Source organism: Panicum virgatum, chromosome 7N, assembly GCF_016808335.1.
Source record: "Panicum virgatum strain AP13 chromosome 7N, P.virgatum_v5, whole genome shotgun sequence".
NCBI lineage: Eukaryota > Viridiplantae > Streptophyta > Magnoliopsida > Poales > Poaceae > Panicum > Panicum virgatum.
The window spans coordinates 7,795,308-7,820,313 of NC_053151.1; the positions used below are offsets into that span (position 1 = coordinate 7,795,308).

General features: G+C 45.4%; 1 pseudogene; it reads left to right on the forward strand.

Moving 5' to 3' along the window:
• Positions 1-18,061: 18,061 nt before the first annotated feature.
• LOC120682086 lies at positions 18,062-24,288 on the forward strand (annotated as a pseudogene).
• The last annotated feature ends 718 nt before the right edge of the window (positions 24,289-25,006 follow it).

Here is a 25,006-nt window from a genome sequence, read left to right on the forward strand (position 1 = left end):
CGAAAGGTTCATGGGGTACTCAAGAAATGTGTTCGTAATCGAGCTCGTCCAGAAGGAAGCATCGCCAGTGCCTACGGAACTGAGGAGGTCATTGACTTTTGTGTTGACTTTACTGATGACCTTAAACCGATTGGAGTCCCTAAAGCGCGATATGAGGGGAGACTAACTGGAAAGGGTACATTAGGAAAGAAATCTTATGCTGCACAGATGATTTCTCATTCAAGAAAGCGCATTATGCAGTTCTTCAACAATCATCCTTGGTTGACTGGTATATCGAGGAACACAAGAAAATTCTGCTCTCCGAATTCCCGGAAAAGTCTGAGGCATGGATTACACGTGAGCACATGAACACTTTCTGCAGCTGGTTGCGGAAGCATCTAATGCATAATATGGATATAAGTGAACAACTATTCTTATTGACTAGGGGACCATCTATGAATATCTTAACACACCAAGGTTACGAGATAAATGGAAACACATTTTATACGATAGCCCAAGATAAAAAGAGTACCAACCAAAACAGCGGTGTTCGTATGGATGCCACGGACAATAATGGAAAAAAGGACACATATTACGGCTACATTGAAGAGATATGGGAGCTGGATTACGGTCCCAATTTCAAGGTGCCTCTATTTCGTTGCCAATGGGTTAAGCTATATGGAGGAGGGGTAACAAAAGATGAGTATGGGATGACAATAGTTGATCTCAACAATCTTGGGTATAGAGACAAGCCGTTTGTCCTAGCTCAAGATGTCGCTCAGGTTTTATACATTAAAGACATGTCCAGCAAGCCAAAGAAGGGGATAAACAAGCAAAAGAATCATGAGCCTAAGCAACACATAGTTCTATCAGGGAAGAGAAATATCGTTGGAGTGGAGGACAAGACAGACTTATCAGAAGAATATAATAACTTTGTTGCCATTCCACCTTTCGAAGTAAATGCTGATCCATGCATCCTGCTAGCCAATGATGATGTTACATACTTGCACCGTGATCATAATCAAGGGACATTTGTTAAGAGAAAGTCTGTTACCGCTAATCTTTCATGTGCTTGAATCAATTTCTATTATTATATACAAAAGTAATGACAATTCGAATAATTTTATTATATATGCACTGTACCATTATCCTTTATATGCTATATATATATATTAGTTTTCACTTAATTATCAAACTCAAGTATAATTTTCATACAATAATATGGATTACTCAACTAATTTTATTTATTTCATGAAATTACATTCACATTAACACACTATACTCTCTCACTAACACACAATCTCACTAACACACACACTATCTCTCAAACTCACACACTACTCATTAATATCATTAAATTGCTTAATTTAATGTAAAATTCACTTTTTAAACGTTAATATCGTGATAGAATCCACTTTCTGTCGAACAGCAATAGTTTCAAAAAATTTGTTCACCTAATATATTTTTGCATGGTCAAAATAACAAATATGATTTCAAAAAAGTTAGATATTTCGTTGACCCAATCACTTAATTGAAAATTAATTATTTTTGTTGCATGTATCAAGTTTATATAGAGATAAGAAATTTTGTTCCATAATTTTTGGAATCATAATTTTATTAACTGAATTAACAAATGAAAGCCTATTTTAAAAGAGAAGTAAAAAGAAACAAAAATAAACATAAGATTTGGCGGGAATGAGGGAAAACGGGTCCCTTTTGTCCCGGGTGGTAAATCCACCCGGGACTAAAGATGGGCCGCGGGCTGCGAATTTTCCCGGCCCGCCCAAAAACACCTTTTGTCCCGGGTGGATCCACGACCCGGGACAAAAGGCGTTGTCCCGGGTGGTGGCTTCACCCGGGACAAAAGGGCCTTTTGTCCCGGGTTGTGGATCCACCCGGGACAAAAGCCCCCCCCCCCCTATATAACTCTCCTTCTTCCTCGCCCCCTGTTCCCCCAACACTTCGGGTGTGGCGGAACCACCCAAAACTACTGGGCCCGGGTGCACTGATCTTTGTTGCTAAGCAACTCGGACCCAATTTGGCACTCTCCGGTAGTTCCTCAAGTGAAGCCTCGATGAAAGCCACGCTATTCCAGGATCAGCAGACAACACTCACACGAAGGTGAGCCCAGAGATTACAACACAAACCATTTCATACATCTCAGAGTGATTGCAGCGGAAAGAAATTTTATTACAAACCATGTTCAGAGTAGCAAAGTACTGTGGAGTTCCAACTACTCAATTATTTAAGTCTCATGTTCAGCGAAAGTAGTAAAGATAACTAGCGAGATAACGTGACGCATCGATAAAGCCCGTACGAATGCGTCACTCAGCGGGAGGGTGATTAGCACCAGCTGAAGGGCCATCCCACTCAACAGACCAACCCGGGGGCAGAGTACAAGGCCAAGTAAGACTTGCAAACAGATCTTCAAAGTTAGTACCTGAAAAACAGTGCCACAAGCAAGGCTGAGTAGACTAATACTCAGCAAGACTGACCCGTCTCCGGATATAACATAGTCCGATAACTAGACATGCAAGGCTTTTTGGTTGGTGGGGTTTGCTCGCCAAAAATGCCACTAAAGGTTGATCCTTATTTTCAGATTTTATTTAGCCATCTTCTAGCTAGATTAACCATTCTAAGTTTGCAACTAACTCTACTCAAACATGGTAGAGCAATCATTTAATCAACCAGCAGCATTATCATCATCATGTTCCACTTGTTACTCTATGTGACCGAAATCATTAAGCAATCTCATGCCGTGAGAGGCGGACGATTCCGAATCGAATTTCAACCTGGCCAGGGGAACCTAGACCACACGCATGGGGATTGACTTCGCTCCCGCCCACGCTACTTTTCCCCTTTCTTTCCAGTCCGTGGATCCGGAACACCCTCCCCGACTACAGAGTCCGACCACTCTGCACCCGTACGTCGCGACATAAAAATAAACCCTACTTCTACCAGGAGGGTGCGAGATCGTTCCACTCGCCGGTCCAATCAGGTACTTAAGCTTACCGATTACCATATTTCTCGGTATGTGGCTAGTACTTTCGAACGCTTAACGAAATGAGCCACACACCTCGACCTTAGCCATTTTTTGACTACACCAGCGGGGTATCACAACTACACAACCCCGCCCGTTGTCCTTACATTTCAACAGGAATTAAAGTCAGTACAATTCCTATTTGCTCGCGAGAGGCAGAAAACCACTCGACTTCTACCGTACCTATTTAGCATGGCAACTAGTCGATAGAGAGATCCGGTATCAAACATAGGTTCCTAGGGATCATGCATCTAAGGTTTTCGATCAACGCCTAGAAAACTTAAATGCGGAAAGCCAAATATTACAATACATTAATAAATAGATAGCAGAATGATAATTCGGAAAAATAGTGGGATTATGCTCCGGGGCTTGCCTTCTTGGGCACTGTCAGGCAGAAAAGCTTCTGGGGCTTGGCCCAGGTCTTGAGACAAGTTAGTACAGTTCAAGGAGACCTCCTGATCCACACGAGAGTCCGCGGGCACCAACTCGTAGTCACCGTCCACGAGATTAACCGTTTCTATATGCCATGCAAGATTATGAGTTATTCATGGATAACAATTTCTTTCCTTCATGATAAAGTTGTAGTCCAACAAAAGTTACTTAAGTGATGATTTCAACAGTTTATTTCATGGGCAGTCATTTATAGAGTAGCAAACCTAACTACGTTTCTTCATGAATGAGTGGGGTTTTGGTTTCCATTCTTAATTTCAATACATAGCATGCTTTCATTATTTCGTAACAACCCAAATTCACTAATGATCTAGTGAGGAAACACCAAAGTAACCCAGATTCAAATTAAGTACTTATGGTAGATTTCAGCCTTTAACCATAAAGCAACAACTATAACTATTCATGTAAATGGATTACTCTAGTTACTTTATCTTTTTGTACAGAACGTTCAACATGGGTTCTGGTACTACAAATTTTATGGGAGCAACTTCAAAGCATATACTCAGCACTGAAATTTTTCCAGATTTTATTCACTTATGTAACTGAGGTAATAAAAAGAACAAAAACAGTAAGCTTTTAACTAAGATTAATTCTACAGAGAGTTTTACTAGGGGTATGGCTCTCAAATTTTTACCAGAGACTAGCCATGAGTTAAGAATACTCCAGAAAATTTTTCAAGATTTAACTCACTATGATAAATTAGTTATTCAGTGAACTTAGCATGAGTTTGCATAAATTTCTCAAGGTGCATTTAACCAGTATTGCATATGAACTTTTTATCACAGGTAGAATATACTCTAAACAAGATCATGCCCACAAATAAAGATCAGAAACATTGTAGATTACTCAGAACAAAAATAGTAAATCTAGCCCTAAGATGCTAAGCATGATTATTCGACAAAGCCAAACTCAGTAACTGCAGCTCAAATTTTTTTTACAGGAACACAGAGCTAAAAAGAGACTCCAGAAATAAATATAGATTTTTCTGAGCATAAGAACTATATATGAGGAATTAAGTTGATTAAACAAGCATAAATCATGGTATATAGCAAATGAACTCTAATAAATCTGATATTTAGGTATTAATAGTGTTTTAGTTTTACATGCACGCAGTAAAAATTCCAGGGCAAGTTCATGCGCATATTTTCCAGAATTAAATCTAGAAAGCTAACAACAGATTAGAGAATCTTGATTGTTCCAATATGATAACTGTTTTGGTTGGGTTCCATCTTTTTACTGTGATTTTATAATTCCATTAGTGATAACATATAAAAAAATCAAGGTCATTTGATGAGCAGAACTTCATGAACATGCATAAGGTGGTTTTCTTAATCTTTTCCTTAGATTAAATTCAGTTGAGTTTCTGCAAATGTGAATGTTACAAAATTTGTAGATCTTGTTACAAGGAATCCAGATCAGTTGAGTTTGCATTTTTCCGATTTTTCTGTGATTTGTTTCGCATTTTAGGAGTTCACTGGTATACACTGAAAAACTTGCAGAAACACCCTTGAACAAAGAAAAGTATTTACAACCGGGTCCTTCGCCGGCCTTCTCCGCCGTGGCATCTTGCCGGTGGTGTTCTGCGGTGCAGGGCTTACCGGGGCTGCCACGGGGAGGCGCGTGGGAGAGAAAGGTTCGAGGAACACCTACCCTGGTCGACGTTCGAGCGTTTGGTGCACGGGTTCAAGCTCGTCGGCGTTGATGGCGGGTCGGTTGTTCGGTTCGCCGGCGCTGGGGGTGAAGGAGGGCTCGGGGTAGGGGAACAGGGCACGCACGAGCACCGCGTGGGCTCGAGGAAGCTTCTGGGGTAGCTGTCGTGCTCGGTCTTCTTCGGAGCCGGCCGGTCCGCGGTGAGCCTGAGCTCGCCGGCGGCGGCGCAAAAGGGGAACGGCGTCGGGAGGAGGTTTGGGCTCGATTCCGCGTGCGTGGAGCGTAACTGGGAGGTGGCAAAGCTGTTGCGGTGGTCGGAGGGGGCAATGTGGGGCTGGGCTAGCCGGTCCGCGAGAGCTGGATCTCGGCGGCCATGGCGGAGCGGCGGGAGGAGGAAGAAGAGGGAGAAGGGGCGCGACTGTGGGGTGCTGGGGGTCTTTATAGGCCAAGGAGCTCCTGGGGGAGGAATGCAGTGACTGGGGGCGGTCGATTTGGCCCTGGGTGACTCGACGGCGAGCGGGCGGAGGAGGCAGCGGCGCTGCGCCGGCCGGGGGTGTCGTGGTAGCTCGGGAAGGGGTCTGGGATGCGTGTGCGCGCGAGGAGGTGCCAAGGGGCGGCCAGGTGGCGCTAAACGGTTTCCCCGGGTCCATTTGGCCGTGGGCGCGCGGTGGACGAAGTCCACCGGCGGCGTACGGCGGGCGGCGGGAAAACAGAGCACGGGGAGAGAGAGAGAGGTGAAGGTGAGGGCCTATTTAGGATTTCTGAAATTCCAGGGACCTTTCGGTAAACAAAAATTTTCTCCTATTTGGAGGGCTCAGATGGAAAAGTGTTGAATACCACTTTTGCATAACTTTTCAAGATCTACAACTTTCGTGTTATGCAAATTTTCGTTTGAAACTCACATTTTGAACTATTGGTACATTTGCATATTTGCACAAAAGGACTTTAGTTTTATTCAGTTTTTGACTTGATTTTGGCTGAAGTTCAATTGAGCACATGTCAATTGAAACACCTCTCATGAGCCAACAAAAATTTTGTGCACATTTTTGAATTAAATTTTGAGTAGCTTTTCACTCCTTTCTCTTTTTCCTTTAATTTCTTTTGTATGATTTGTATTTTATTTGGTCCTTTCTCTTTGAATTAATTTCTCAAAATTTTCTTTTAACTTTAACTAAGGTACATTGATTGTATTTAAAAGTACTGACACCTGAGGTGTCACAACCTACCCCCCTTAAAAGGAATCTCGTCCCGAGATTGGATGATTGAATCGAGGTGGGGAAAAATGATATACCTGAGGTGGAGCTAAGGAAACCCGGATAATGTCGATTAAGATAATCCTCCGTCTCCCAGGTGGCTTCTTCTTCAGTGTGATGAGACCACTGAATTTTATACATTTTTACCACCTTTCGACGAGTACCTCTCTCTTTTTGGTCCAGAATTCTGAGTGGATATTCGGTATATGAGAGATCGGGCTCCACTAAAATTTCCTGTTGATCAATGATTTCCGTAGGAACTCGAACACATTTCTTGAGTTGGGATATGTGGAAAACATTATGGATGGCGGCAAGTCGTGAAGGAAGTCGCAAACGATAAGCCACGGGTCCACATTCTTCAATGATTTCATATGGCCCGACATAGCGAGGTGCGAGCTTACCCCTGACTCCGAAATGTTGAACGCCTCGAGTTGGGGACACTCGTAAATAGACGTGGTTACCAACCATGAACTTCAAAGGATCCCTTCTTTTATCGAAATAACTCTTTTGCCGAGACTGGGCTGCTCGGAGATTTGCTTGTACTATTTTTACTTTCTCTTCAGCCTCGACCACTAATTCAGGTCCAAAGATTTGACGTTCTCCAGTCTGGGACCAACTCAAAGGAGTTCGACACCGTCGACCATACAAGGCCTCGAAGGGTGCCATCTTCAGACTGGCCTGATAGCTGTTGTTGTAAGAAAACTCAGCCAAGGATAAACATTTGTCCCAGTTCTTGTCATAATGGATGACACATGCTCGAAGCATATCCTCAAGAATTTGATTTACCCTTTCGGTCTGTCCGTCAGTCTGTGGATGGTAAGCTGAGGTTCGAATTAATTTAGTTCCGAGAGCCTCTTGGAGTTGCTCCCAAAACCTTGCCACAAACTGAGGACCACGATCCGATATAATTTTTTTGGGTATACCGTGTAGGCAGACAATCCGATCAATATAGATTTCAGCATATTTCTTGGCTCGATATTCAGTATGCACTGGAATAAAATGAGCAGTCTTTGTGAGCCTATCAACAATGACCCAAATGGAATCATGGTGCTGAGAAGTATTTGGTAAGCCCACGATGAAATCCATGCTGATATCTTCCCATTTCCAGGACGGAATTGGTAGCGGTTGGAGAGTTCCAGCAACCTTCAAGTGACTAGCTTTCACTCTCTGACAGGTGTCACACTCTGCGACATATTTAGCAATCTCTCTCTTCATGCGGGTCCACCAAAAATTTTGTTTTAGATCTTGGTACATCTTGGTGCTACCCGGATGAATAGAGAATTTAGAGAGATGTGCTTCGTCCAGGATTTGTTTCCGCAGCTCAGGATTCTTGGGAACGACTAGGCGATCCTCGAACCACAAAATTCCTTTATGGTCCACTCGGAAACACTTATATTTATTTTCACCTTCTACTACCTTCTGCTTGATGATACCAACACTTTTGTCCTGTAATTGTGCCATGATGACCTTGTCGTGAAGTGTCGGTTCCACCGAAATATGATTCAAAGAACCTTGAGGGATGATCTCCAATTTCAGCCTTTGCATTTCAGCACACAATGTGTCATTATATGACTCCATTGAAAGGCAATTGCAGTGAACCTTGCGACTGAGCGCATCGGCTACAACATTTGCCTTGCCCGGATGATAATGAACCTCCAGGTCATAATCTTTGATTAATTCCAGCCATCTTCGTTGCCTCATATTCAGTTCACTTTGAGTGAAAATGTATTTGAGACGCGTGTGCGCGCGAGGAGGTGCCAAGGGGCGGCCAGGTGGCGCTAAACGGTTTCCCCGGGTCCATTTGGCCGTGGGCGCGCGGTGGACGAAGTCCACCGGCGGCGTACGGCGGGCGGCGGGAAAACAGAGCACGGGGAGAGAGAGAGAGGTGAAGGTGAGGGCCTATTTAGGATTTCTGAAATTCCAGGGACCTTTCGGTAAACAAAAATTTTCTCCTATTTGGAGGGCTCAGATGGAAAAGTGTTGAATACCACTTTTGCATAACTTTTTAAGATCTACAACTTTCGTGTTATACAAATTTTCTTTTGAAACTCACATTTTGAACTATTGGTACATTTGCATATTTGCACAAAAGGACTTTAGTTTTATTCAGTTTTTGACTTGATTTTGGCTGAAGTTTAATTGAGCACATGTCAATTGAAACACCTCTCATGAGCCAACAAAAATTTTGTGCACATTTTTGAATTAAATTTTGAGTAGTTTTTCACTCCTTTCTCTTTTTCCTTTAATTTCTTTTGTATGATTTGTATTTTATTTGGTCCTTTCTCTTTGAATTAATTTCTCAAATTTTTCTTTTAACTTTAACTAAGGTACATTGATTGTATTTAAAAGTACTGACACCTGAGGTGTCACATCGGGATTTTCTTGATTTCCGCTGGCGCGCCGTCATCCCGCTGCTCGATCCGACGCCACCTTCTCGCCATCGTCATCGTCCCTGAGCGCCGCCATCCATTGCCGCTAGAGGACGCGCCGCTCGAGCTTCGCCGCCCCATCACACCGTCGTCCCCGATCGCCGTCATCGCCGACCACTGCCCCTGTGCCGGCCCCGACCTCGCCCTCCCCCCCCCCCCCCCCCGCGCGTGCCGCCCGAGCTCGCCGGCCCCGCGCCGTCGTCCCAGATCCTGCCCTCGACCTCCACCCGCCGCCAGCCCCGACGTCGACTGCCCCATGCCGGCCCCTCGCCTCGAGCGACCTCCACCGCCGCCAGTCCGAGCTCGCTGGCCCCGACCTCGACACCCGCCGTGCCGCCCCACCTCCCCCGCCCCGCCCTCGACCGCCACCGTGCCTCCGCGACCTCGAGCGCCGGCGCGATGCACCCCTCGGTCTCCGCCTCAGCTCGCCCACCCGACGCCGGCCGGCGCCCAAGGACGTAAGCCCTTTGTTGACGTCAGCACTACTATGTGCTGACGTCAGCTTTTTTTATTATGTTAGAAATAGTTGGAAATTAATAGGAGTTTGTAGAAAATAGTTGGAAAAATAGTAGAATCATGAAAAATAGTTGGAAAATTTTATTTATTATATATTAAGTAGAATTGATTTATAGATATATTATTAGAATTCAATTATGGAAATATTATTAGAATTCAATTTTGGATATATTATTAGAATTCAATTTTCGATATATTATTAGCGACAAATTATGGATATATTATTAGAGAGAATTTAGAGAGAAATATAGAATTAGAGAGAATTTCTATTATGATGTATTCATTATTTAATTATGTCATTCAAAGACTTTAATTTATCATGTATTTACTATTTTTTATGTCATTCAAAGAGTTCAATTTATCATGTATTTATTCTTTAATTATGTCATTCAAATACTTTAATGTATCATGTATTTATTATTTAATTATGTCATTTATATTACTTCTCGAGCTCACAAACTCGCGCTAACACACAATCGTTTCCGATAGTTTCCGATCGTTACCGATCCCGACCGAATCGTTTCTGATAGTTTCCGATCGTTACTGATACCGACCGAATCGTTTCCGATAGTTTCCGATCGTTACCGATATCGACCGAATCGTTTCCGATCGTTATCGATCTAAATATGTGAATTATTTAGAGAATTTTCTTAAGGGTTTTATTTGTATTCATATTTTAGTTACGATGGACTCGCGACACACAGACGCGGAAGACGAACAGTTCCTGTTGAATATGATTGCCGAAGGTCAAGGAGATGCCCCTGAACAAGCTAATGATGGCAACAATACCGACATATATTTGAATATGTCCGGTGATGGAATTGAGCCACCATCTATTCAGGATGACGCTGCTGGTGAACAAAGTGCTAATGTACATATCACAACTATACTTACTTGTATTGAAAATCATATTTTCATCTGAATCTATATGAATACTATGAATGTTTTTTTCATAGCCGTCTGGATCATCGTCGCAGCAGAAAAAGACAAAGTGAGGCCCGACAAAAAAAACTGGAAGGGCGGTTCATTATAACAGAAGTTGGTCCAAATGGCGAACCGATCGCTCCAGAAGCTGCCGCCAAAAAATTCATAAGACAATCCGGATGTATTATCAGGAACCATATTCCGATCAGCTTCATGCTATGGAAAGCTTCCAATCCAAGCGAGGAACGAGATGCGGTACCCGAAAAAGAAAAAGAATGGTGCTGGCGGGAGCTTAAGAAAAACTTCACGGTTCTAGCTGAATCCGAAGAGATATGCAAGCGCTGGACCCTGAGCAAGTTGGCCGAACAGCTGCAATCATTCAAGAAAATTTTGACGAAGAAATATATCAAGACCGGGACCACGCCCGTGTTTACCGGCGAGCTCGAAAAGCTCAGGGGTCACTGGGATGCATTTGTGCAATACAAGTCTTCAGAGCTTGGGCTTCAGAAGGTGCAGAAGGCCAAAGACAATGCCTCGAATAAAGTGTACCATCACACTCCAGGCCAAGGAGGCTACAAGCTTGCAATACCTAAATGGGAGAAGATAGAGCAGGATCTGCTTGACAGAGGCATCCAACCTGCGACCATGAATTGGCCTGAAAGGTCAAGGACCTGGTTTTATGGTCACGGGGGAAGCTTGGACCCATTGACTGGGGCCTGCATCTATAGGCCAAACATCCAGCTTGCAGCCCAGAGACTACAGGAGGCCATACAAGCAGCGGCCAAGGGAACATTCCAGCCGGATAGAGAGAGGGACGAGCTGACTTACGCCCTTGGGAATCCAGAGCATCCGGGCCGCACAAAAGGCAAAGGCGTGGTTCCATGAAAGTATGGGTTCAGGGATTACATTGAATCATATAAAAGCTGGCAAAGAAGAAAAAATGATGAGAGGGAGCACTTGCGAAGGCTAGAGGAACGGCTCATGTCACACGATCAAAGACTAGAGGAAGAGGTTCAACGCCATGTGGCCATAGCAATGAGCCAGCAACAGCAAGCGCAACCGGTGCCTCCAGAGCCTAATGTCGCAGCCGATCATCTGTCTCAGCGAAAAAGCAGCTGCGCTTCCACAGACGTCGCCGTTGAGCCAACGGGGATCCATGCCGCAGTTGAAGCGACGGCCCCGCAGCGATTTCCAGTGGATGAGATCACCCAGCGGACACCTTGTGACCTGCAGACTACCATTAAGAACTTAATGTTCACTGTTGCATACGGTACCGCCATGCCAAAACAACCAGGCGACGTGTACCACGGGCAGCAAATTCTGGCAGGATATACAAGAGTTGGTGTGGAGCAGGTGTGCCAGGGTTGGGAGACGCTCGAGCTTGATATTCCTGGAGGCGATGGGGAGAGAGGACACTAGCAGGAGCCATTCATGGCTACATCCTATGGGATAAGCGCTACATTGTCCTAAAGTCGGATGATCGAACACCAAGACCGGCATCTCAATATGCCTTTCCTAGGCCGTCATCTCCGCAAAACTCCCCAAGGGCAGCACTATCTCGGCAAGGTTCACCGGCACATTCTCCATCACCATCATCTCACGCGCCGATGAACACTCAAGCGTCACCGTCGCCTCCATGTTCACCCCCTCTGCCGCCGGCAAAGAAGCAGAAACAGCCGCCGGCAAAAAAGGTAGCTGCACCGGCTAAGGAGCCTCCAAAGAAGAAGGAAAAGAAGAAAAAACCAAGGAGGCTCCTATTAAACCCTGGGACATGAGCCTTGAAAAATTAGATCGGATAACTCAAGAAAGAGTTAAAGAGCACTTCAAGCCGAAGCGGAAGCCGAAGCCGGAGCCCGAGAAAGTGATAAATCCGGGAGATTTGAAATTTTTTAAGGGAATATGCGAAGCAAATAAGAGAAAATTCATTCCAAGAGATCCCCCTTCATACTATGACCGCACAATTATCAAAACTACTGAGAAAAAGAAGAGACAATCAAAGTCATCGTCGTCCGATGTTTCATAGCTCGGAGCCCAAAAAAAACAATCAATAGAGCCTCTCGTAGTGGGACAGACGATGCAACGATAAGACTTTGTTACATTTTTGAAAGAATCAAACCTGACGGCGGCTCAGATTGCAAGGGGAGAAGATATTCCAAAGGCCGATGTGGTCATCAAATGGACGTATGAGCTGGGCAAATCTCTTGTACCCCCCGAAGTAGTGTCTGTGCTTCCAACGCAAATGTATAAGCTGCACCAGCACTACATGCGTGCGATGGTCGATTGCATCTTCATGTAGGGCGCAAAGATTAAAGATGACGATTTCTTACGGGGGAGGCCATTATATGGATAAACTGGGAAGAAGTTTACCAACTATTCCATCAGGAGGACCTCGACATCTCCATGGTCGGCTTGTGGGTTCTGTAAGTATTTTACTCTCCTTACGTATTGTTTTGCATTATCTCAACATACTGATCCCTTGATTTATTCGGTATCATGTAGAATGGAGATACAAACTTATAGGAGAAAGGGATACTATCACCTCGGCTTCATCGACCCAATTACTTGTAATTGGAGGCTTCTACGCGACAATTCCGATGAGATATTCCAAAACTTGTTCAAGTACATAAGCGTTCATCACAACAAGCAAATGATATTATTTCCTTACAACTTTGCGTGAGTGATTCCTTCTGTCTAACTCTTTCTATTCTGTAATCGAATTGTTTAAACCTTAACTACCAAGAACTGCCTCCTTATAATCTTACAGTGAACACTGGGTCCTAATTGTCATAATTCCCAAGAAGAGCCTACTCATGGTTATGGACTCATTGAGGAGAAATCCAGAACAATACGAAGATCTTCTTAACATGATGAAAAAGTAATTCTACAACTACTCCGTCCATGACCGATAATTTGAATCACTTTGTTACTTGACAATAATTGTTCTAATCATGCACAGGGTTTGGAAACAAGTCGCTAAAAATCATCTAGGCAAATTGGACAAGGAATTGAAGATCAAGACAGATTTTGCGGTACGCACTTGGATGATTTGTTGCACGTTTCATTAGTTTTATTATATATTCATGTAAATACCTGATAATTTCTTCTCTCTTAAAGTGTATGAGGCAGGAACAAGGCACTAATTTATGCGCATAGTATGTATGCGAGAACATCTATGGTCTGGTAGGTCCTCCAAGGGCCTGGACAGATTGGGAGGAGGAAGTAAGTAAAAAACTTGTTAGTGTTTGAACTCGTATTTTAATTAGTCAAAATTAATTATCTCCTTTTTCCATAGGTCGAGGAGATGCGCGATAAACTCATACCGGAGGAAAAGATTATGGCGATTCAAGAACAATTGTCCGGATTTATTGTTGAGCAAGTCCTCGATCCAAAAGGCGAATTCTACTATGATGGACAATCTCACATTGACAATCACAGCAAATATGATAATATACGCATATATATGTAATTAAGAACGAATATACCTATGTAAATATATATGTGTGTGTATGTTTTATATTTCTATTTATGAGTATGTATGTATTATATATAAGCACTCCAATAATATATATGTGTATATATATATATTTATATAATATTGGTCCTAGACATTTTCATATGTAAAGGAATTCACACGTATAGATATGTGTATACATATATATATAAGTGAATTAATTTATATATGCAAACTATCTAGGACAAATATTATATAAGTAACTATATATATGTATATATTAGTGGAGATCATACACACTAAATTCCAATACATAAGTTTAATTTAAATGCAAAAGTATAATTGAAATAGAAAAAGAATTGAGAAAAGTAAAATAGGAAAAAAAAGGGACCTTTTGTCCCGGTTGGTAACACCAACCGGGACAAAAGGGTGCGCCAGCCACGTGGCGCTGGCAGCACCTTTTTGTCCCGGTTGGTGTTACTTTGTCCCGGTTGCCAGACCCCCTTTTGTCCCGGCCTAGCGTTTCCGGTTGGGAAACCGGGACAACAAGAGTTTCCCAACCAGGACAAATTAGCGTTTCTGTAGTAGTGTCTCTTTCCATTTTTTTTAACCTACAGTTCCTAAATATCAAGTGCTCACTGTGCAATCACGAACTGTCATACGGCATATTGTGCACGTCAAAAAGGAGCGTCAGAGCATCTCCAGTAGATTTGCTATAATGAATATCTATCCCTATAAACTGCCAGGATACCTAAAATCTACCAAAAAACAGCTCCAGCAGATTTGGTATATGAATACCTATCCCTAAATTTTTTAGAAAATTACCTAAATTTCTCTCTACTTGACCCAAATATACGAATCCAAAGTCTGGATTGGTAAAACTGGAGGCGTGTGGTGGGAGAGGCCAACCGCTCCCGATCGGACCTTTCCCCGCCGCTGCCTCCCTGTGCAACCGCTGCTCGAGTTGTGGCCGCCGGCCGCCACTCCCACGAGGCCCACCTCGCCGCTGCTCGAGCTGTGGCTGCCGGCCGCATCTGGCGCAAGCCTCGCCACGCGCGCTGCCCCGCCTCCACCCCGCGCCGCCGCCCCGCCACACCTCCGCCATGGCTACTGGGCGCCGCGGCCCTGCGCAGATCCGCAGATTTGCTCCCCCGGTGCCTCCCTTCTCGGCTTGGATCCGCTCTTCCTCGAGCGGATCTGGCGTTCGAGGAGGTGTAGGAGGAGGAAGGGCCGGGAGGGGAGAAGGAGGCGGCGCGGGATGTCGGAGGCGGCGCCGGACGCCGGAGAGCAGGAGGAGGAGGTAGGGGAGGAGGAGAGGCCCGGTAGAGGAGAGGAGAGGAGGAGGGGGAGGAGAAGGAGGTGGAGGAGGCGCGGGACACTAGATTGGAGGGGCTGGGAGGGGAGGAGGCGGCGGGACACTGCCGGAGAGGAGGTGGAGGAGGATGGGTCGGGGGGGAGGAGGAGGCGGCCGGCATGAAGGGAGGAAGAAGGGGATTTTTGTTATGTGTAAGGGATGTTTTGCAAAAAGGCCCTCAGTAAAGCATATAATTTTTGATAGTTTTTCTATATCTTGAACTTTTTATGAAAAATTCCCTGCAGCATAAGAGTATTTTGAGAAAGCTTTATTGGTATCCAGATATACCAAATCTGCTGGAGAGAAGCACAAAACCATAACCTAAATCTTCTCTCTCCTATAACTAAAAGCAAATTTAGGTATCCAGTTTTACCAAATCTGCTGGAAATGCTCTCACTACTCCACAATTGAAAACTCACAGTGATGCATTGTTTGCTACAGTACAAGAAATCTAGCAAGATCAGCTCAAAATATTTATTATTACATATAAACTATTTGAAGAGGTCTCTCTGTGGGCATCTCCAAAACACAACCAAATTCCACTCTCCATATTACCAATGAGCTATTCATTTAGCTAGTCTTCCTTCTCTATATTACTGTACTATCCAACAAACTGGCCGTTTAGACTCTTCTTTAAATATCTTCTTTCCCATCCCCACTATTCGCTGCCAGTCACCCGCCCGCCTAGCACCATCCAACTCTGCCGAGCACCGCTAGTCTAGCGCCAACCCAGCTCCGCCGAGCACTGCCAGTCCCGCGCCGCCTAGCTCCGCCCGCGCCGCCTAGCTCCGCCCGCTCCGCCCGGCGCCACCAACCCCGCTCCGCCCAAGTCCGTGCAGAGAAGGTCCGCCATGGCCGCGCTTCTCCTGGACGGCGGGGTGCGGCCCCGTAAGCCACCGCCAGTAAGCGGAGCTCCGCCGCCGCCAAGGAGGGGCGCCACAGCCGATCGACCTTCCCTGCCACCAATTCAACCTTTTCTGGTTGATTCTCGTCCACGGAGCTCGCCGAAAAGGCCGGCAGGGTCGACGAGCTAGAGTTGATGCCGATGGAGATGGAGATGTACGTCGACCTCCACCCCCTCACCAACACCACACCCTACTTCCCGGCGACGGTTGCGTCCATGGCGGGAGGGAGGGAGGGAGGGAACATGAGGGACAGGGAGGGAGCGCGCGGGAGGAAATGACGAGCGGGGGCGGCTCGGCATAGATGTCGAGGGAGGTGAGTGATATCCCGAGCCGGATGGCGACCATGTTGGATGGCTATTTTTTCTAGTATAGCGAGAGAGATAGCGATACCAAGCTGTTTTCCTCCTCTCTTGAAAATGCTCTAAATAAGCCTAAATGGAGAGCCCTGTTTTGTTTGGAAAGGAGCCATCCGCTATCCCTTGAACAGCTAAAACAGAACGTATAAACTATTTGAAGAGATCTCTCTAAATTAGCCTAAATGGAGAGCCTTCCTCTTTTTTTTTTAAAGGAGCCATCCGCTATACCTTGAACATCTAAAAACAGAAAGCATGTGACTCTTAACGTTCACCGCAGCGGCAGCGGGTAGTCCTTCAGTCCCGCTGACCTTCCTCTCCGCTCGCTACACACGATATTTATCTAGGGTGTTCTTTTTATAAGATCCACTGACGCGCTCAGAAGGCATCCGCTTTGCAATAGTGGGTATGACACGTTCTTCCATCATGGCAACCCCAATGACATCGAATCTATGTATGTAATATATATATATAGAGAGAGAGATGCACCCCGCTAAGAGTCATTAACTCTATTTTTCTCAATATACAAACTATTCACGTCACTAGAAATCCACTATATCAGACGCCGCGTCACCATCCACTAAGAGCATCTATCTATTTCTTACATTGATTTTCTATGACTAATAGCATCCACGTATGCAATTTATTAGTCTTTGCGGGTAGCACCCTACAAAAATTCTATACGGAGGATCAATCATTTAAGAGCCGTTCTGAACAAAATAAATATGTTTTCATATATAATGTCATTAGCAAAAGAATGTTGCCATACAATCACATTACTATTTCTATTTTTAAATTTCAACTTAAAATTTTGTTTAAAAAATTCTCGCAGCAACGCGCGGGTATCACCTAATACTCATCAAAAGACGAGGCCGACAAGGTGTGCATGCACATTAGTGCTTAACCATTTTTAGTGCAAGTTAGCTTTGGCATTAGTATTTATTCTGCCATCAGTACCGAATACAGCTATCTGATACAACTATTGTCACAGGAGCACTCCCTTCATACTCCATACTCAAAAAGAAAGTCGTTTTGGAGGAAGTTTGGGTCAAACATTATGAATGTAAATCATGAATAACTTTTAAGTTGTTGAGTTTTAAAATACAAAAACCATATGAATAGATTTATCTTGAAAAAATAATTTCATAAAAATATAAATATGTCACTTTGCGATAAATATTTTTATAAAAATAATAAGTCAAAGTTAAGTTTTGGAGACCGTGTAGCTGTCCAAAACAATTTTCTTTATGAGTATGGAGGGAGTAGGTAGCAGGCAAGGCATATGTAAAAGGTCTTCCCAAAAAGTGTTTAACTATGATTTAACACTTACATGCATAAAGAGACACGCAAGGATCGTGTACGCAATGCAATTATACTGTATACTTAGGTTTTGGGAAGACCTTGTGCACTGCATTAAGAAAAGTAAATTTGCACTCCATAATTACTAATAAAAAATAGTTAATATTATATATAGTGAATCAGTTTGTTATTTACTAATAAAAAATAATTACTAATAAAAGTAAATTTACGGTTCATGACAAGAAGTAATTTGCCAATAGTATATATAATACGAAGTAACTTGTGACTAATTTATATAATAGAGAAACTAAGATTTGTTTTTTTTAAAAAAAAGTAACTTCACCATTTTGCCCAAAACATACTCAAGTAGGATGTTATTCTGAAGCTCTATCGAGACAAATATTATGATGTAATCATATTTTGATTTGGATGTATGCTTAAAGAACAATTGATTTTTTAGAGTTGAGATTGATATATATGCATGTGAGGAAGGGAGTGGGCTCTTTTCTTACGCGGGCAGGCGTGATGATGAGGGGGTTGAGTTTGTTTTTCATTTCGGTCTGATGCAACTAGATAAAAATGGAAAGTGCAGAGAGTTCTTCACCTAGCGCTAAACGGAGAGGCCTTTCCATGAAGTTGCCTTCTATTAATTTCTCCCAGTCGAGCGCGGTTTTTTTGGTGCGTGGGGGATCGGGAGCTAGCACCTGATAAATGTGCGCGGTTTGAGACGAGTGCTATAAAATGTTTGCAAATCATATCGATCTGGCCATGCTTTACAACACGTTCCATAGCTATATATATCTAGGTAGTGCGTAGTAGATTAGTAATACCCCTCATTCATGTGCTCGATCACTTGAGTTCCATGGAGCTTTTAGTAATAACATTATGTGCAGTTTCTCTGGCCACAGTGGTGTTGCTCTTCGTTTGGTCTCATAAGCTTGGAGACACCAAAAGCAGCAATCCCAAGAAGCGACTGCCGCCTGGGCCATGGACCCTCCCGATCATCGGCAGCATCCACCACGTCGTGGGCGGCCTCGGTGAAACCAACATGGCACCATTTATGCAATTTCGAGTGATTTTGGTGATCGAATAACAACGCAATCAATGGGACTAATATGATTGTTAAGATGATCATTCTCAGGCGTTTAGGTTCAAGTGATGACAAAGACAAGAGAAAATAGGCGTAGCTAGGCCCGAAGGGCCGCCCCTACAGGGGTTCCGCCCCTCGCGGGTCTCAGGGCAACGCCCTGAAAGCTCTTCGGATCAAGAGCAACAGAAGAACCGATGCCTAAGCATCGGTGCATCCGACGCTTGTCGGAAGAACCGACGCTATGATGTTTGGTGCAGAAGGGAATCGAAGCCAAGTCAGCCTATAGGCACCGGTTGAACCGACGGTCCAAGAAAGGGCATCGGTGCATTGGGCGTACTGTGTACCAGAGACGATGTCAAGTGCCCAGGAGAAGTTTCTTCAGCACCGGTTCAACCGACGGTGCATCGGAGTATTGCGTCGGTGCATTGACGTCAGCAGAAGAGAAGAGCCCAACAAGTTGCTATGAGAGACCGGTTGAACCGACGCCATAAGCATCGGTTTAACCGATGGTCCCTGGAGTCGCTGCAACTATATCAGAGAAGCCAACGGCTACTTCAGTTGCTTAGAGTGACCGGATGAACCGACGCTACCCATTCCAGAGGCATCGGTTCATCCGATGATACGCAGATTTTCTGCTGACCGTTGGAGCAACGGCTACAAGACTTGGTGGCCTATATATATGCCTCACCCCGGCCATTTGAAGCTTGTTGGAGTTGCTGAACATCCCACACACACCCAAGAACATCTTCAAGCCATACAAGAGCATCAAGATCATATCCTTAGCTTTTAACACTAGCTTGTAAAGTGTGAGTGCTAGAATAGCTCTTAGTGAGTGAGATTGCAAGGCCTTGAGCCTTTGTGCTGTGGTTCTCTAGTGAACCAAACAAGAGCTTGGTGCGCCGGCACCTTGGAGCGTGAAGCTTGCCGGCAACGTCATCGACCCTCTGACTTGGTGTGGAGCGGCGACGACATCTTTGTGTGGGGGACGTGGAGACCCCATCCTTTGTGGAGAAGCTCCTTAGTGGAATCCGGGGCCAAGGTGACCGTGGTTGTGTTCACGGAAGAGACTTGGTGGCCGAGTAGCAATACTCTTAGTGAGTGCTACAACAACGTGGATGTAGGTGTGCCTTTGTGGCTAACCGAACCACGGAATAAACACCCGCGTCAAGAGTTTGCTATCTCCTATCCCGCTCATTAAGTTTCTGCATTTCATACTAGCAATTTGTATGCCTTTACTTTCATAGAATAGTTTCTTGATAGAAAAAGTTATATGTTGCTAAACTCTTTTGGGATAGGGGTTTCACACTAGAACAACCTAGTTGCACATCTAGATAGCATGTTTTAGTTTAAGTTTTGTGCAAATTAGTTAGAACCATAGGTCAAAGTTTTTATTAGTGCCTAATTCACCACCTCCCTCCTCTGAGACTGAGCACCCAATCCTTTCACTCGGCCACCGCACCATGGCGGAGCTGTCTCACCGGCATGGCCCGCTGATGCTCCTCTGGCTCGGCGAGGTTCCTACCCTGATGGTCTCCAGCGCCGAGGCCGCCGAGCTGGTGATGAGGACCCACGACCTCGCCTTCTGCTCCTGGCCGACGACCAGCGCCACCATTGGCATCGTCGGCTGCAGAGGGAAGGGCATCGGCTTCGCGCCCTACGGCGACCGCTGGCGCCAGATGAAGAAGATCGTCGTCATGGAGCTCCTGAGCGCTGCGCAGGTGAAGTGCATCGAGTCCTTGAGGGCTGAGGAGGTGGGCCGCCTCCTCCGGTCCGTCGCCGCCACTGCCGCCAGCGGTGGCGTCGTCAACATCAGCGAGGAGGTGAAGGCGCTCGCGCCGGACCTCGTAGCGAGGGCCATCTTCGGCGGCGAGTGCGCCGAGAAATCCGACTTCGTCGTCCAGTACGACGAGGTCAGCAAACTCGTGTCGGGATTCTTCCCGGAGGACTTGTTCCCGTCGTCGAGGCTGGTGCGGTGGCTGAGCACCGGCGAGCGCCGCCTAGTGAGGAGCTATGGCCGCATCCAGCAGATCATTGCGACCGCCATCGAGAGCCGCGGAGCTGCCAAGACGGGTGGGGCGGCGGCCTGCAGGCCCGACCAAGAGGATCTGCTGGGCGTGCTGCTGAGGCTGCAGGAGGAGGATTCACTTGCTTTCCCTCTGACCTCGGAGATTATAGGCACCGTCATGTTTGTGAGTATTATTTATTTATTCTCGAACCTGCGGTACTACTGGTTATTATCTTTTCGAAAATTACTAATATATAAGCGTGCGGCAATTGCACAGCTAGAACAAAAATAAAATCCATCAAAAAAATTGATGTAAGGCAAGTATTTTTTTTAGTAAAATTTGTTTGACCCCCTAAACTTGTGGCCGAGTTTAAAAACTTCCGAACTCGAAAACTAGACATCCACGCCTTCTAACTTTACAAAATCGGACAAATTACTCCCTTGATCGTTTCAAAGTGGTTTCCTACAGTGGTTTTCTAGTTCAAGGGGGGTTTTTCAAACTCGACCATAAGTTTAGTGGTCAAACGAACTTTACTCTTATTTTAATTATTAAATACAATGCAAGTACAATGAGTTTTTTTAATTGCCTGCACTTGTTGAGATGATGTATATATTTCTACTCTTTTACTTTGTCAACTCGTACTTAACCTGACAATTACTTTCCAGGATATTTTCGGAGGTGCCACGACAACCATAGGATCCACTTTGGAGTGGGCTATGTCGGAGCTCATGAAAAAGCCGGAGGCTATGCAGAGAGCACAGCAGGAGGTTCGAAAAATGCTAGGTGGATCACGGGGTGTCGTCACTAATACTTTTTTTTTTTGAGGGTCAACGGGGGGAGAGCATCCCCACCTGATTCATATTCATTTCAAGGGCTGTTTGGCAGCCAAAGCTATTACAAAAGCTGGAATTTCAGCAATTTTTGAGGGAAAGGCCAAATTTACAAGAGGGTTTATATAATGGGAAACCGTGAGCACCAGGAATCAGCAATGACACGATCGACAGCTGGCCAGCGTTGGCTCCACAGCCGTGCGTCTTCTTTGCAGGCCTGCCACAGCCGAGCGTGCGAGGTAGGCAAACTGTTGAACACCACATCGTTCCTATGCTTCCAGATGTGCCAGCAGAGGAGGTGGAGCAGGGTGTGGTAGTGTTTCGCCGGTATCCCGCCCGGCCGCTGGATAGACCATAGAGTGGAGACCTCAGCCTCGTCGATCTGGAAGCCGACGTCTTGCCATACTTTTGCTGCAAAAGGACAGGAGAAGAGGAGGTGATTGCAGTCTTCATCCGTGGATTGGCAGAGAGCACAAGTGGCTGAATCAATCACATTTTTCACCACCAAGTTGGCCCTGCACTGAATTCGTTCTTGCACCAAGAGCCAGGTGAAGAATTGAACTCGCGGCGGTGTCTTGTTTTCCCAGACAAAAGTGGAGAAGGGGCTGGTAGGGGCACCCAGAGTTGTCATGACAAGGCGGTACACAGGACCAGCCCGGAGGACGTTGTCTGCTGCAGCAAGCGGTGAGGTTCGGCGATCGTCGGCCTGTTGCAAGGTCACCATGTCGAGGAGCTGACTGACTTTGTCAAGTTCGGCACGGGCTCTCCAGGTGAGGCGTGGAACCAGAAACTGATCCAAGCCCTCAGCAACGACCTCAGCCACAGACACCACCGGATCAGTGGCATGGCTATAGAGCAGCGGAAAGGTGTCAACCAGGCGGCCAACTGACAGCCACCTATCAAGCCAGAAGGACGTGGAATCTCCATTGTTGACTTCATAGACAGTCACCGACCTGTACAAAGGAAGCAGTTTCTCCAGCTCTTGCCAGTGGGGGCCGGAGATATCTCCATGCATTGTGATCATGTCAATTCTCCCACGGACCCAGCGTGCCCAGGAGGAGTCGTCGGAGGTGTGCAGGCGGTGGAGCAACTTGAGAAGCATGCTTTTGTTCTGAATGGCAATATTCTTGAGGCCGAGACCGCCCTGCTCCTTGAGTTGGCAGGCACGTTCCCAGGCGACCAGGCATTGCGCGCCGTGAACTTGCCCCTCACCGGCCCACAAGAATGCTCGTCTGCGTTTGTCAAAAGCGTCGAGTGCTCCCTGGGGCAGAAGCATCATGGACATCAGGTATATCAGCTGGCTGTCAAGCACTGAGTTGACGAGGACGGCGCGCCCCATGGGGTTCAAGAGGGAAGCTTGCCACCCGGCCAGGTATCTGTCGACCTTGCTGATGGCGGGCGCGAAGGCTGCAAGGCGGAGTTTGTCACTGGATAGAGGGAGCCCCAAATACGTCTGGGGGAAGCCCCCCAACTGGCATCCCATGATGTTGGCGAGTTCAGCAGCATCCGTCTCACTGACATGCATAGGCACAATCGTACTCTTGTGATAGTTGATGCCCAGTCCTGTTGCCAGGGAGAACATGTCCAGCAGGTGTTTCAGATTCTCAAGGTCCAGTCGGTTTGCTGGGAGGAGCAGCAGGGTATCATCGGCGTACTGGAGAATGGGGCAGGCAAGGTTTGTGTCAATCGGGTGCCTTACACCGCCGGAATGCTTGATCAGCTGTTGGAGAACATCGGCAATTATGAGGAACAGGTCTGGCGACAGTGGGTCGCCTTGCCGTAGCCCCCGCTTACAGCTGAACCAGGGGCCAGGAACACCATTCACCAACACTGCGGATTTGGAGGTGGTGAGGAGATCCATTATCCATGAGCACCAAAGTTCTGAGAATCCTCTTGCTTGCAGGATACAAATCTTGTTGGACTCAGCTACATGCGAATGGTCATCAAGGAGGTTCTTAGGTTGCATCCTCCTAATCCTCTACTCGTCCCTCGTGAGTCCAGAGAGGATTGTGAACTATTGGGTTACCACATTCCCAAAGGAACCAAGGTACTTGTCAATGCATTTGCGATTTCTCGGGGTCCAAGATACTGGAATGACGACCCGGAAGGTTTCAACCCGGAGAGGTTTGAGAACAGCAATCTTGATTACAATGGAACAAAATTTGAGTTCACGCCCTTCGGGTCGGGTCAATGACAATGCCCGGCGATAACGTTTGGCGTGTCCACTTTGGAGATTGCATTGGCAAACCTTCTGTACCACTTTGACTGGGTGCTTCCTGATGGAGTGAGCCCGGAGTTGATGGACATGTCTGAGAAATACGGGATGGGGGTAAGCAAGAAAATGGACCTGCATTTGAGAGCCATCCCGTATGTGCACTCCAGTGCAGCATAGGCCAGTATTGCTGTGGCTTGTTGCACCTTGAGGTCCCTTTTGTCACCGTATTCTTTAATTTCGATGCTCGTCTATGTTCATAATAAGTGTGGATGTTTCTATGTATGGCGAATTGTGTAGTCGGTTTCTCTTCATAAATTGCTAGGAATAATAATGTCTTGAGTACTCGGCTGGTTGTCTTACTTATATGTGGTAGTTGGTTTAATTGCTTGGAATATTGTAATAATAATGTTGAGACCGTGTGAACTTTAATACATATGAGCAAGGCAATATCTGTCTATCTGTGCTTTCATATGTAATATGTTGATGTTTGATGTGAATTATATCATGATTATCAGGCAGGTTCACGCGCTGAATCCAGGGATCCTGTGGTATATGGGGGCCCTGTGCAAAATCGAAATTACAGTGTTAACTTAAATTTTGACATATTTTTTTATGTTTGTTTACCACTCAAACAGAACTAATCTTGTATGTGGTTGAAATTTACAAACAAGTAAGAACATTTGAGAATTTTAAAAATATACAATAATAATAATAATAATGCATATCAGGCCTAAGTTGGCAAGCACTAAGTACAATTTCACAAATCAAAACATAATGACGGTACAGAAATACTGTATTTTAAAAATCAGGACTTTTAGGGTGCTTGGAAAAAGAATGACAACCTTCCATGAGTACAAATCTAATGGTTAAAATAACCTATCATGAGGAACCTAAATATATCCAAAAGAACCTAGTTGAAAGTGTAGATAGGTATTTTCACATCAACATCCGGATTCTAGCCAGTGATTCTGCACCCGCTCGCTTGGAGGGATCGAAGGGCGGCCGTGCACCAGAGCAGAGCTGCAGCAAGTCGCCTTGATCTGATAAGATGCTGATGTATTCTAATCTGCTGTGATCTGATAAGATGCTGATGTAATTGAATACATGGATTAGGAGATGAGACTGTCTGTGCTTCCATTCCATGCTTTTTCGTTCTGATGAAACTGAAGATGCGTTGGTTGTTACTGTGCATACTTGATGTAGACGCTAGCTGCAGCCTGCAGCTGGTGGAAAAAATAAACTTTGATTTTTTTTTATTGAAT